Source organism: Zingiber officinale, chromosome 3A (genome assembly GCF_018446385.1).
Source record: "Zingiber officinale cultivar Zhangliang chromosome 3A, Zo_v1.1, whole genome shotgun sequence".
Classification (NCBI taxonomy): domain Eukaryota; kingdom Viridiplantae; phylum Streptophyta; class Magnoliopsida; order Zingiberales; family Zingiberaceae; genus Zingiber; species Zingiber officinale.
Window position 1 is genome coordinate 107,990,317 of NC_055990.1, and position 15,960 is coordinate 108,006,276.

Sequence of the window (15,960 nt, forward strand, 5' to 3'; positions counted from 1 at the left end):
ATTTTATATATATATATGGATATTGCTATGCTGATCAGGATTTTGCCATGCTTAGTGTCATGCATCATCTCACATGATTGTATGCTGCGCGATAGTCTGCTCCATTATTGTTGAGCACATCACCAGTTTCATCTTTATCGGTGCTCCGTTGGTCCGCTCATGGGTAGCGTGACGCAGCGTGGTAGCACGTCAGTTTTGCTCTGTCGGTGCTCCGTTGGTCCGCTCATGGGTAGTGTGACGTAGCGTGGTAGCACGTCAGGGATCCCTCCCCGTCATCATGTACCGGGAGATGAAAGCATTATGCTCCCCCACTTATGATTTGGGGTAGGAGGATAGGTGTACTCCGACAGCATCCCGTCCACTCGATCACTCATCAGGAGCAGTGATGGCAGAGTGCACGGTTGTCACAGCCCTGCCCACTCGGTCTCACCATCGTGTGTGAGATGGCTGACTGGCGTTAGGGGTGACCATGTCATTGGCATCATATGCATTGATGCATTTTTGTTTGTGTTTGTTGCACTTATATGCTGCATTTGGATGGATGCATATGTTTGACATGCATACAGGATTTATGATACTCTCGGTCTGACGACTTGACTGTTCTGATAGAAGGCCCTGGTGAGTACAGTTCTCTTCAGCCTTTTCTATTGTGCATTTCCATCTTTTGTCCAGGAGACTGTACTCCATAGTTATTACTATTTGTTATAGTTTACTATACATGTCAACTAGTATCTGCTGAGTTATTGAACTCATCCCCGTGGACACTATCTTTTTCAGGTACCAGGTTGTTTATGGAGTCGCTTGGAGTATCCTGCCTGCCGGTCCCCACTTCACATTAGAAGACTTGCCTCCACTTATGTTTATTTCTAGTTTGTGTATTTAGCTTTGTGTTCTGATTTTGTTTCTGGAGTGTTGTTTTATTGTGTGGTGTAAGCCTAGCTGGCTAGCAGTCTTTGTTTTTAGTTTGTATGTGTTGTCTATTGTATTTTCCATTGTGTTTGGTTTTGGTACAGCCGAGTGGGCTGTTAGTTTTACATATAACTGTGTGGTTGTGTTTTTTATTGTATCAGCCGAGTAGGCTGCATTTAAACTGCGTCGTTGTGTGTATATTCCAGCCACCTGTGGCTGAGGTATATTGTGTCTGTAGAAATGATTCAGATTGTCAGCCGTACAGGGGAGGTGCTGCCGAAATTTCTTCGGACAGGGACTCCCCCGGGGCATGACACCAAGTGCCAAAAGGTACAAGTTTGGAAACGTAGACGATAACATAATAAGAAACCAAAAAAAAGATCCAAAACGGAAATCCTCGCAACCTGAAGGGGAAACTAGTGACTGGAACTCCTCCAGACAGCCTCAACCTGAAATGGTAATAATGGGGATGAGTCCAACACTTAGCGGATACCTAGTTGACATGCATAGTAAATAATAATCAGCAGTAATAAATATGCATACAGTCTCCAGAAGTAATGAAACAATGTAAAACTGAAGATAAGGGAGAAACTGTACTCACCAGGACCTCCTATTAGGATAACAAGGTTGTCAGACCAAAAATACATGTCCTTGTATGCATGTCAATCATATGCATCCATCCAATATGCAGCAAATAAAGTGAAGTAAACACAAGCAATAAATGCATCATGTATATGATGCCAATGACATGTCCTGGTCACCCCTGACGCTAGTCAGCCATTTCATACACGATGGTGAGACCGAGTGGGTAGGGCTGTGACAACCGTGCACTCTGCCGTCATTGCTCCTGATGAGTGACCGAGTGGACGGGATGCTGTCGGAGTACACTATCCTCCTACCCAAAATCATAAATGGGGGAGCGCAATGCTCTCATCTCCCTGAGACAATCTAGAGGAGGGATCCCTACCGGTTACCACGCTGCGTCACACTACTCATGTAACAACCACCCTTCTTACTACTACTACTACTCTCTAAGAGTGACCGTTACTTATCTACTACTCTACTTAACCGGTTTATTAAAAATCTCTAGGAAAACCCTACCAAAAAATTTCGGCAGAGTCTCCCCTGTACCGGTGACCATTTCCCATAATACAAGCATAATATACTCAGCCACAGGCGGCTGAAACATATATCTTCACAACCACGCAGTATAATATCACAAATAAAAGAAAGAAACTACCCTATCAATAACAAACATCAATATCACTCCATCAATAGAACCCAACTACAAACGCAGAATAAACTTAAATACAATATTGACTCATAATAGCATTAAAAGAAAACTAAAGAACTCTAAACAGAAATGTCTTAATGATTCCTTAGCAAACTCTTGATCTCCCCATAGTCCAACCATCACACACCTTCATCACCACCACCTTGTCGCCTTCCTTGCTAAATCTTTTCCTTTCCTTTATCTGCAGTAGGAGGAAATGCAGTCTATAAGCATAAAGCTTAGTGAGCGCTATCTACTCACAAAAACTCGATATGCATGTATATAAATAAAAACATGCTAAAACTGAACGCTAACATATAAAACTACTCATGCTCATATATAGCAAAGGAAATCATGCTAACTGAAATACTAAACATGTATAGTTTATCATGCTCATAAACTAATAAAAGAAGCATACTAAACATGTAAAACTACTAAACATGTAAAGGTACTAAACATGTAAAACTACTGAACATGTAAAACTACTAAACATGTAAAACTACTAAATATGTAAAGCTAAACATGTAAAGCTAAACATGCTCATAAGAATAAAACTATAACAGCATGCTGAAAGCAAATAAAACTAAACATGCTGAATAATCTAATAGCAAGAAACAAATAAAACTACTACTGCATGCTTCAAATAACAAGAAACTAGACTTCCTAATTCTAAACATATTTGAAGCTTGTTTCATTTGTTTCAAAACTTATACTTTAATACTTCAAAATAATAATAAACTTCTTTTGGGCCCGGCATTGTACCAACTTTTTGCGCGCATCCTTAATAAGAGTCGAGGTAGCTAATCCCGAAACTACTAAGGAACTTCTAGGCCTTGTGCCTAGGGGCATCTTGGAGCCCATCCCTTGGACCTTGTGTCCGGTACATGCCCTTTAAAAGTAAAATACTTATTATCTTAATTACTTCTTCTTTAAATGTCTTGACATTTTAATAAGCACCTTGTGTGCCAAAAATCCCTAAAGTCTTGACTTTGGGATCTACTTAAGGCCTTGGCCTTTTTCTTTCTTTTCTTTATCTTTCTTATACTTGTTAATACTTCTAACAGAATACTTCTTTAAAGAGAAACTGAAATGTTTAAGCAAATTCTATCTTTGAAATGCTTAAACCAAAAAAACTGCCTACTATGCTAATAAAATTCTGCATATTAAGCTTAATAAAAATCTGTCCTAAAATTGAAGTTCTGCATGCAATACTTATCAAAATCTGCAAGCAATGCTTATGAAAATCTGCTTATTAAAAATCTGCATACTATACTTATAAAAATCTGCATGCTATACTTATAAAAATCTGCTTATTAAAAGTCTGCATACTATACTCAACAAATCTGCTCATGCACATCTATTAGCAAAGGAAAAGAAATCTGCTCATGCTCGAATATTAGCAAAATGGTAAACTGATCATGCTTAATTATTAACAAATGGATAATTGCTCATGCTTTACTAACAGCAAGGGAAAAATCTAAAAGCATAGAAAACTTTTAAAACATGCTGTGATAAGAGCAAAGAAAGCTAATCTAATCTTACTAATCATGCTACAAAATAGAGCAAAAAGAAAACTAATTTGATCTTGCTAAATGACACAAACGTAACAAAAATGCTAATGTTTGCATGCTGGAACTTACGGCTGTTCATGCTCTTGAAATGCCAAGAACTGAATTTGTTCATTAATAAGGAACATAAGGAGACATGCTTGAAGATGTAACTAATCAGGCTCTTCAATGGCAAGGAAATTCAAGCACAAAACATAACTCAAAGAACTAAAACAGCAAGCCAAATGAATGCCTAGAGTTGTCTTGAATCTAATCCGAAGGCTTTTAAGTAAAGATTTCTCTCACAGCAGTATCATAATTCTAAGTGCTATACTTAGGTTCAAAACTGAACAGCAAGGGCTGTTCTTGCCCACTAACAAACTAACAGATCCAAGGATCTCCTAGAACAAGCAAAGCCTCTTTAAACATACTACAACAGAACATAAAGGAGCAGATAAAACTCGAAACTACTAGCAGATTCTGTATAGCTTACTCCGAAAACAAAGAAGGATACTAAAGCCCTAAGAATCATCTTGTACAACATGTTCCGGAATATTAAAGAATCTGTTCATGCTCAATTAATAGCAAGGAAGAAAAATCAAGGAAATCAACACTGCAAGCTAAAGGTCGGCTGCTCATTCTCATGCAGTAGCAAAGAAAGGAATTTAAAGATATCAATGTTGCAAACTAAAGGGTCGGCTGCTCATGTTCAACTAGTAGAAACCGAAACCACATGTTAAACCTAAACAACTTATTCATTTATCTCAGATTTCAACAAAACTAGATCTGCACTTGTAAAGGCTGTTCATGTTCGGAATTTACAACAAGATTTCAAAACTGAACTTTCAAATCAAGGTTACTCAAGCCTAATGCATGGCACAAATCCAAATCCGTACCAATCCGATTTGCACAGCAAGGTCACAAACCCGAATTGCACAGCAAGGTCACAACAGAAAATTCTAACTCTAACTTGAATTTCTAATTGCAAGGCATGAAGGAAATCCAAATCATATGCCTAAACTAATCAATTCATTCCTTTTTCTTTGAGATCCCCGGCAGTAAGCACAAAACCATAATCTTTACAACCTAAAATCCGAAAGTCATGAAAACAAATCAAAGCTCGGAACTACTCCTACTGCAGGTGAGAAGCAACTCACCTTGGTTTGCTTGGGCTTACAACCGAGAAAGAGATCTAGGGTTTGGATGAAGCTTCAAATCCGGCGATCCTTCTGCGCCCGCGTGCTCCCCTCGACGAGCCGACCTCAAGGAGGTGAAGAAAACCTCTCGGAAACCTTAGCCGGCGCCGGAGACGATCCCTAGTTCCGTCGCTTCTTTCGCCCGAGAGCACCGCCGCGCGCCGTCGCGAGAAGAGGAGAGGAATCGGGAGAAAATGTTTAGTTTTGGAAAAATCAAAACCTAATTCCCTTTAATATATTAGGGTTAAATCCAAAACTATGCTATAACTCTATTCTTCCCTTATATAGTTACTAACAATCTTGTAGCTCAGCTGGTTTGGGCTGGTTTTGCTTAAAGCCCAGCTCATGGGTTCGAATCCCAGCCGCGCACTTTTATTCCCCTTTTATTCAAAACGCTCTAACTATAGCTTAAATATATTCCACCTCCTAGGTAATTAACAAAGCTTTCGTAGACCGGTTGGTTGGCTGCGCTTTGACTAAGTCAGGGCTCGCGGATTCAAGTCTCGGCTGCCACTATTTTCCTTCCTATTTATTCTTATTCCTAACTACTACTTATATACATATTGCTCCATATATAATTAACAAAAACTCGCTGGCTCAGCTGGTCGAGCTGCGTCCGGATGGGTCGTGTCTGACCCGAGGTCGTGGGTTCGAATCTCACCTTCAACGTTTTTTTTAAACTTCTTTCTTTTTGTAACCCTACTAAACGACCTCCAAAAATTACGTAAAAATACTCTAAAAATTCCTAAAAATCTCTAGAATATTTTAAAAGTATTTCCAAATATTTTTATGGACTTTTAGAACTCGAAATAAGGAAAATTGGGTCGTTACAATCCCCCATACCTTATAAAAAGTTCGTCCTCTAACTTAGAATAGCTCTGGATACTTCTGTCTCATACTATCCTCACGCTCCCAAGTGACTTCCTCGTGCTTCTGGTTCTACCAGATGACCTTCACTAGTGGTACTCCTTTATTTCATAGTCTCTTGACTGCTCTGTCCACTATCTGTGTAGGTCTACTCTTATAACCAAGATCCTCTTGGATATGCACTGACTGAGGCTGAATCACTTGGCTCAGGTCATGGGGACACTTCTTTAGCATGGAGACATGAAATACATTGTGTATTGCTGACATGTCTTGTGGTAAGTCCAGCCTATAAGCTACTCTCCCAATCCTCTCTATAATCAGGTAAGGTCCTACATAGCGAGGACTTAATTTGCCCTTCTTGCCAAATCTCATCACTCCCTTCATAGGAGCGACCTTGAAGGAAACTGAATCTCCTACTTGGAATTCCAATGGCATACGGCGGTTGTCAGCATAACTCCTCTGTCTACTCTGGGCAGTCTCAATCCTCTGTCTGATCTTCACTTTGCTCTCTCTGTATGTCCTCAAGCAAGGTAGACTCTAAGGTCAATGCAGAGAGCTGTCCGTAAATAATTTCAAGTCCAACATTTGACAACTCCTTCTGCAGTGGCAGGGTTAATGATGACAGAGATATCAGGGATGCACTGGACTTTCTGCTTAGTGCATCTGCCACTTTGTTAGCTTTGCCTGGGTGGTAGAGATTCTCACAGTCGTAATCTCTGACCAACTCCAGCCACCTGCGCTGTCTCATGTTTAAGTCCTTCTGAGTGAAGAAGTACTTAAGACTCTGATGATCTGTGAAGATTCTACACTGAACTCCATACAAATAATGTTGCCAGAGTTTCAGTGCAAAAACCACAGCTGCCAGCTCAAGATCATGAGTGGGGTAGTTCTTCTCGTAGTCTTTGAGTTGCCTGGAAGCATATAAGCTATAACTTTTCCTTCTTGCATGAGTACAGCTCCTAGGCCCATCTTGGAAGCATCACTGTAGATGTCAAAACTCTTGTCACTCTCTGGAACTGTCAGAATGGGAGCACTGGTCAATCTCTTCTTTAGCTCTTGGAAACTCTGCTCACATTTGTCTGACCATTCAAACTTCTTGTTCTTTCTGGTGAGGGCTGTAAGTGGAGAGGCTATTCTGGAAAAGTCTTCCACGAATTTCCTGTAGTACCCAGCTAAACCAAGGAAGCTTCTGATCTCCCTGGCATTCTTGGGTCTCTTCCAATTGCTGACCGCTTCTACTTTGGCTGGATCTACTTGTATGCCTTCTCTAGAAATGATGTGACCTAGAAACGCTACCTGCTCCAACCAGAATTCGCACTTTGAGAATTTATCATAGAGCTGCTTTTGTTGAAGGGTCTGCAGAACTATTCTCAAGTGTGTGTCATGCTCCTCTGGGGTTCTGGAATAGATTAGAATGTCGTCGATGAACACAATGACAAATTTGTCAAGGTATTCTCTGAACACTCTGTTCATCAGGTCCATGAAAACTGCAGGCGCATTAGTCACACCAAAAGGCATGACTACGAATTCGTAGTGTCCGTATCTGGTCCTGAAAGCCGTTCTGGATATGTCTCTTTCTTTCACTTTTAGCTGATGGTACCCAGAGCGCAGGTCTATCTTGGAGAACACTGTTGCCCCTCTCAATTGATCAAATAAGTCATCGATTCTGGCCAGTGGATACTTGTTCTTAATTGTCACCTGATTCAGAGCCTTATAATCTATGCACATCTGCATAGATCCATCCTTCTTAACGAACAACTCTGGAGTTTCCCGAGGTGAGTGACTAGTGCGGTTGAAACCCTTGTCAAGTAACTCCTGAAATTGTTCTTATAACTCTTTTAGCTCTGCTAGAGAAATTTGGTACAGAGCTTTTGAAATTGGCTCCACTTCTTTGTTGGGAGGTAGTCCAGGTAGCCCTTCTGGAAATACTTCTGGATACTCACAGACTACCCGAACATCTTCCTGCTTGGGTCTTTCTTGTTATCTTTGTCCTTCCAGTTATGATTACTTGACTGGGGTCTCTGTTTCCCCACTGTCTTGTCTTCTATCTTGACTGGCTCGTGTTGCGTTTGTTGTGTCTTATTGCTGTTCAGATAGTGCTCACTAATGCCCTGCTGACTAGCTCTTCACCAATCTATGGTCGGTGAGTTTTACTACTCACATTAGATGTTATTTCTGGTCTCAGCATTAGGAGCATCAGTCTGACTCGTTCTTTCACTGTACTTACTAACTCTAGGCAAAGGTGAGCTAGCCTGTTAAATCTTTTAACCGCTTCTTCTACTGGTAGGTCACCTGGTCTAAATTCTATAAACTGCTCATAATGTTTATTGGTGATCCGTTGGCGGAAGAACTCTTAGTACAACTCTATCTCAAAGTCAACCCAGCTCATCTGGTTGACTGCTCTCTTACTCTTAACTCGCTCCCACTACATACAAGCATCTCCAGATAGGCAGAAAGAGGCACACTTAATGGTATCAACCTTCTCGACTTCTGGTCAGTCAAGAAGCTCCATTGTGCTCTCAAATGTCTTGAACCAAGCCTGGGCATCCCAGGGCTCAATCGTGCCTGAGAATCTTTCTGGTTTCAGCTTCAGTCACTGGATGAGGTATGCTTATTGTCTTTTAGGTGTTGTGGCGACTTCTAGGACAACCGATAGGACTTCAGCCACCACTGGGGTCTCCACATTAATGGTTGGGGAAGTGGGAGGAGCTGGCTTCTGATTGGTCATTCGATTGGCAATCACTTGTTGCTACTCGCTACTTGTCTCTGAAGTTGAGTAACAACTTCAGAGAGAATAGGCCCAGGGGTTCTGGACTCTTCGTTCTCCTGATCTTGGTTCTCAGTATAAACGGTACGGGGATGTCCTCTTCTTGACATCCAATTATGCAGAGGAAAAAGACTAAATAGCTTCTCTAACCCTTCTAATCATATATATATATATATGAATAAAGAAAAGGGAAACAAAATCTTCTATCTTACTTAAGAACTAAAAAATATAAGTACTCTATACTGCAGTTAATAATAAGAAAAGCAGAATAAAGAAAGAATTTAAATACTTTCTAACTTGGAGACGGCAAGGATGATGCTGATGTGTGTGTGATGTTGGAGAATGGAACCTGCTCTGATACCAACTGTAACAACCACCCTTCTTACTACTACTACTACTCTCTAAGAGTGACCGTTACTTATCTACTACTCTACTTAACCGGTTTATTAAAAATCTCTAGGAAAACCCTACCGAAAAATTTCGGCAGAGTCTCCCCTGTACCGGTGACCATTTCCCATAATACAAGCATAATATACTCAGCCATAGGCGGCTGGAACATATATCTTTACAACCACGCAGTATAATATCACAAATAAAAGAAAGAAACTACCCTATCAATAACAAACATCAATATCACTCCATCAATAGAACCCAACTACAAACGCGGAATAAACTTAAATACAATATTGACTCATAATAGCATTAAAAGAAAACTAAAGAACTCTAAACAGAAATGTCTTAATGATTCCTTAGCAAACTCTTGATCTCCCCATAGTCCAGCCATCACACACCTTCATCACCACCACCTTGTCGCCTTTCTTGCTAAATCTTTTCCTTTCCTTTATCTGCAGTAGGAGGAAATGCAGTCTATAAGCATAAAGCTTAGTGAGCGTTATCTACTCACAAAAACTCGATATGCATATACATAAATAAAAACATGCTAAAACTGAACGCTAACATATAAAACTACTCATGCTCATATATAGCAAAGGAAATCATGCTAACTGAAATACTAAACATGTATAGTTTATCATGCTCATAAACTAATAAAAGAAGCATACTAAACATGTAAAACTACTAAACATGTAAAGGTACTAAACATGTAAAACTACTGAACATGTAAAACTACTAAACATGTAAAACTACTAAATATGTAAAGCTAAACATGTAAAGCTAAACATGCTCATAAGAATAAAACTATAACAGCATGCTGAAAGCAAATAAAACTAAACATGCTGAATAATCTAATAGCAAGAAACAAATAAAACTACTACTGCATGCTTCAAATAACAAGAAACTAGACTTCCTAATTCTAAACATATTTGAAGCTTGTTTCATTTGTTTCAAAACTTATACTTTAATACTTCAAAATAATAATAAACTTCTTTTGGGCCCGGCATTGTACCAACTTTTTGCGCGCATCCTTAATAAGAGTCGAGGTAGCTAATCCCGAAACTACTAAGGAACTTCTAGGCCTTGTGCCTAGGGGCATCTTGGAGCCCATCCCTTGGACCTTGTGTCCGGTACATGCCCTTTAAAAGTAAAATACTTATTATCTTAATTACTTCTTCTTTAAATGTCTTGACATTTTAATAAGCACCTTGTGTGCCAAAAATCCCTAAAGTCTTGACTTTGGGATCTACTTAAGGCCTTGGCCTTTTTCTTTCTTTTCTTTATCTTTCTTATACTTGTTAATACTTAGCTTCTAACAGAATACTTCTTTAAAGAGAAACTGAAATGTTTAAGCAAATTCTATCTTTGAAATGCTTAAACCAAAAAAACTGCCTACTATGCTAATAAAATTCTGCATATTAAGCTTAATAAAAATCTGTCCTAAAATTGAAGTTCTGCATGCAATACTTATCAAAATCTGCAAGCAATGCTTATGAAAATCTGCTTATTAAAAATCTGCATACTATACTTATAAAAATCTACATGCTATACTTATAAAAATCTGCTTATTAAAAGTCTGCATACTATACTCAACAAATCTGCTCATGCACATCTATTAGCAAAGGAAAAGAAATCTGCTCATGCTCGAATATTAGCAAAATGGTAAACTGATCATGCTTAATTATTAACAAATGGATAATTGCTCATGCTTTACTAACAGCAAGGGAAAAATCTAAATGGCATAGAAAACTTTTAAAACATGCTGTGATAAGAGCAAAGAAAGCTAATCTAATCTTACTAATCATGCTATAAAATAGAGCAAAAAGAAAACTAATTTGATCTTGCTAAATGACACAAACGTAACAAAAATGCTAATGTTTGCATGCTGGAACTTACGGCTGTTCATGCTCTTGAAATGCCAAGAACTGAATTTGTTCATTAATAAGGAACATAAGGAGACATGCTTGAAGATGTAACTAATCAGGCTCTTCAATGGCAAGGAAATTCAAGCACAAAACATAACTCAAAGAACTAAAACAGCAAGCCAAATGAATGCCTAGAGTTGTCTTGAATCTAATCCGAAGGCTTTTAAGTAAAGATTTCTCTCACAGCAGTATCATAATTCTAAGTGCTATACTTAGGTTCAAAACTGAACAGCAAGGGCTGTTCTTGCCCACTAACAAACTAACAGATCCAAGGATCTCCTAGAACAAGCAAAGCCTCTTTAAACATACTACAACAGAACATAAAGGAGCAGATAAAACTCGAAACTACTAGCAGATTCTGTATAGCTTACTCCGAAAACAAAGAAGGATACTAAAGCCCTAAGAATCATCTTGTACAACATGTTCCGGAATATTAAAGAATATGTTCATGCTCAATTAATAGCAAGGAAGAAAAATCAAGGAAATCAACACTGCAAGCTAAAGGTCGGCTGCTCATTCTCATGCAGTAGCAAAGAAAGGAATTTAAAGATATCAATGTTGCAAACTAAAGGGTCGGCTGCTCATGTTCAACTAGTAGAAACCGAAACCACATGTTAAACCTAAACAACTTATTCATTTATCTCAGATTTCAACAAAACTAGATCTGCACTTGTAAAGGCTGTTCATGTTCGGAATTTACAACAAGATTTCAAAACTGAACTTTCAAATCAAGGTTACTCAAGCCTAATGCATGGCACAAATCCAAATCCGTACCAATCTGATTTGCACAGCAAGGTCACAAACCCGAATTGCACAGCAAGGTCACAACAGAAAATTCTAACTCTAACTTGAATTTCTAATTGCAAGGCATGAAGGAAATCCAAATCATATGCCTAAACTAATCAATTCATTCCTTTTTCTTTGAGATCCCCGGCAGTAAGCACAAAACCATAATCTTTACAACCTAAAATCTGAAAGTCATGAAAACAAATCAAAACTCGGAACTACTCCTACTGCAGGTGAGAAGCAACTCACCTTGGTTTGCTTGGGCTTACAACCGAGAAAGAGATCTAGGGTTTGGATGAAGCTTCAAATCCGGCGATCCTTCTGCGCTCGCGTGCTCCCCTCGACGAGCCGACCTCAAGGAGGTGAAGAAAACCTCTCGGAAACCTTAGCCGGCGCCGGAGACGATCCCTAGTTCCGTCGCTTCTTTCGCCCGAGAGCACCGCCGCGCGCCGTCGCGAGAAGAGGAGAGAAATCGGGAGAAAATGTTTAGTTTTGGAAAAATCAAAACCTAATTCCCTTTAATATATTAGGGTTAAATCCAAAACTATGCTATAACTCTATTCTTCCCTTATATAGTTATTAAGAATCTTGTAGCTCAGCTGGTTTGGGCTGGTTTTGCTTAAAGCCCAGCTCATGGGTTCGAATCCCAGCCGCGCACTTTTATTCCCCTTTTATTCAAAAAGCTCTAACTATAGCTTAAATATATTCCACCTCCTAGGTAATTAACAAAGCTTTCGTAGACCGGTTGGTTGGCTGCGCTTTGACTAAGTCAGGGCTCGCGGATTCGAGTCTCGGCTGCCACTATTTTCCTTCCTATTTATTCTTATTCCTAACTACTACTTATATACATATTGCTCCATATATAATTAACAAAAACTCGCTGGCTCAGCTGGTCGAGCTGTGTCCGGATGGGTCGTGTCTGACCCGAGGTCGTGGGTTCGAATCTCACCTTCAACGTTTTTTTTTAAACTTCTTTCTTTTTGTAACCCTACTAAACGACCTCCAAAAATTACGTAAAAATACTCTAAAAATTTCTAAAAATCTCTAGAATATTTTAAAAGTATTTCCAAATATTTTTATGGACTTTTAGAACTCGAAATAAGGAAAATTGGGTCGTTACAACTCATGAGCGGACCAACGGAGCCAAACAGAGCAAATCTGTCTGCCGGCTACCACACTGCGTCGCACTACTCAAAAGTGGACCAGCGGAGCCTAACAGAGCATAAATGCTACAAATAAAAATACGAAAAATCAAGCATTAGAAACTTGGCTCTGATACCAAAAATATTGGTATCAAGTTAACTCAAATATCTGAAGCACGAAAACAAAGGATCGTATATCTGCGCTCTGATACCAAAAGTATTGTCACAACCCAGGTAGTCCCTGCCAGAAGAAATTTTGGCAGCATCTCCCCTATACGGGCAATAATACGAAACTTCCTACAATGGCCTCAGGGCCACATATACCTCGGCCAATACGGCAGGAACAATAACAATAAATATTAAGCAAGCACCCACATAGTTTAATAGTAAAAAACCAAACATAAGCAACGATAAGTAAAACATCTCAAATATCCTACTAAACTACACCCATAAAACTCAAATCTTATATCCTACTCAACTACACCCATAAAACTTAAATCACCAGCATACATCCAAACGAAAACTCATCGATAATAAGGGATCATACAAGATCCAAGTGCCAAAAGGTACAAGTCTGGAAATATAGACGAAAACATAATAAGAAACCAAAAAGAAGATCCAAAACGAAAATCCTTGCAACCTGAAGGGGGAACTAGCGATTGAAACTCCTCCGGATAGCCTCAACCTGAAATGGTAATAATGTGGGTGAGTCCAACACTCAGCGGATACCTAGTTGACATGCATAGTAAATAATAACCAACAGTAATAAATATGCGTACAGTCTCCAGAAGTAATAAAACAATGTAAAACTGAAGATAAGGAGAAACTGTACTCACTAGGACCTCCTATCAGGATAACAAGGTCGTCAAACCGAAAGTACATGTCCCCGTATGCATGTCAATCATATGCATCCATTCAATATGCAACAAATAAAGTGCAACAAACACAAGCAATAAATGCATCATGCATATGATACTAATGACATGTCCTGGTCACCTTTGACGCCAGTCAGCCATCTCACACACGATGGTGAGATTGAGTGGGTAGGACTGTGACAACCGTGCACTCTGCCGTCACTACTCCTGATAAGTGACTGAGTAGATGGGATGTTGTCGGAGTACACCTATCCTCGTACCCCAAATCATAAGTGGGGGAGCACAATGCTCTTATCTCCCTGAGACAATCCAGAGGAGGGATCCCTACCGGCTACCACGTCGCGTCACACTACTCATGAGTGGACCAACGAAGCCAAACAGAGCAACTTGCTATAACACACCCTGCCTAAATAAAAACCACTAACCCATGAGTGGTTGTGTGTGCAGATCCATGTAACTGGCGATGTGCTCAACAATAATAGAGTCGATTATCGCACAACATGCAATCATGCGAGATGGTGCATGATACTAAGCATACAAATCCTGACCATATCTACCTCCATAAAACATATACCGAATATAAATAGATCAAATAAACAGATCTAGGTACACATGTCAGATATGGTAAATGACTAGTCCGGTTTATCACATGGCATGGTATGTCACTACCTCTATATCATAAATAATAACAGGGGCATGAATGCTAAACAGGTAACGAACAAAACATGCTCGGAAACAAATAGTGACATACCAATGCAGATATAAACATAATTATTACTACTTGTTAAAATCTACTAAGCATATCAACATAACATTATCTAAACGATAAGTCAAGGAACCCACCTCTAATGTATATCAAGCTAATCAACCTCTATGTCGAAGTTTTCATCCCAAGTCCGAATCCTGTAATAAATCGTATGGTTTAGCTAAGTTTTATTATAAATAAAATAACTAAATCAAAAATCCTTATTTACTAGGAACCCTAATTCATTCATTAACCTCGGTTAGCTTCCTAAACAAGTCTAATATGAGCTTAGTTTAAATTCATTATTTAATCCCTAATTCAATACATAAACCTAATTCATCAACATCATGTATCAAAATTACTACACCATACCTCAAGCTCAACCAAAAAGATTGCTGTCGGAAGGAGGTCCTGCTGAAACCAATGTGAGCTGCTGGATTAAAGAGCAACCCACAACACACAATTTCAAATCCATAGGACACAATACCTCTACCTCACATGCCGTGCTTGTTGATCCACAGCACTCAACCTCACCTTACAACCCTCATTCGTTGATCCACATCCAAGGATCGTTGCTGCTGGAACCCTGTAGCTTCTGTGGAAGCAACACAAACAATTGCCAATCTTCAGAACAGCAAGCACCAGGAACTAGGGCATGAGAGGAAGAAAGGTTACCTGAGCTAGGGCAGAAAGAAAGGCTGCTGCCGGCGGTCTCTCTGTGGCGATCTGCGCTGAGGACAACTAGGGTTCGGCTGGCCGACGCTAGGGTAGAGAGATGGCACCTGGCGTTGGGCGATGATCAAGAGTAGAGGAAGAAGAATCGGCTAAGAGAGATGCGACTTATCTGGAGCTAGGACACAAGTAGCCGATCGGGAGAGGGAAACTTCAGCCGACGGTGATGATGATCAGAGGAAGGAAGAGGAGACCGACGACGTACGACTCGGGAAGGAAGAAATCGGTGGCGCGAGCTCAACGCAGAAGAATTGAGGCAGCGATGTGAAGAGGGGAATAAGAGGAAGGGGATTAGCTTGGGTTTTGTACGCTCAGGAAGGAGGAGCGTCATGTTGCCGTCGGTTGAGGAAGAGAAGGAAACGATGGAGAAGAGGAAAGGGCGCCGTGAGGCTAGGGCACAGGCACGCGAGTTCTGTTAGGATGTATACTAAAAGTCTAGCTTTTGGTATAAACATTTATCTAGAAATAAGAATTACATTGGTCAAATATCTATATTTATGATAAATGTAGTTGTTCAATTAATTTATATTATAGATAACATGGTGTGTGGTGTTACACACAGAGGATCATGTTATCAGTACCTTATAAATTATAAACAGTAGCTCACGACCAAGATGGAAAGGAACAAACCATTGGAAGGTCGTAGTGTAATTAGGTATTAGTTTATCTTAACTATATAATTACACTAGTACACTTAGAGTGTATTGAGTAGGACCATTAGAGGTCATTTCTTTTTATACTGACTTTATAAAGGAACAAGGACCTCAGTTATTATGGAAGTGTGTGTTCTTAATCCTAATATA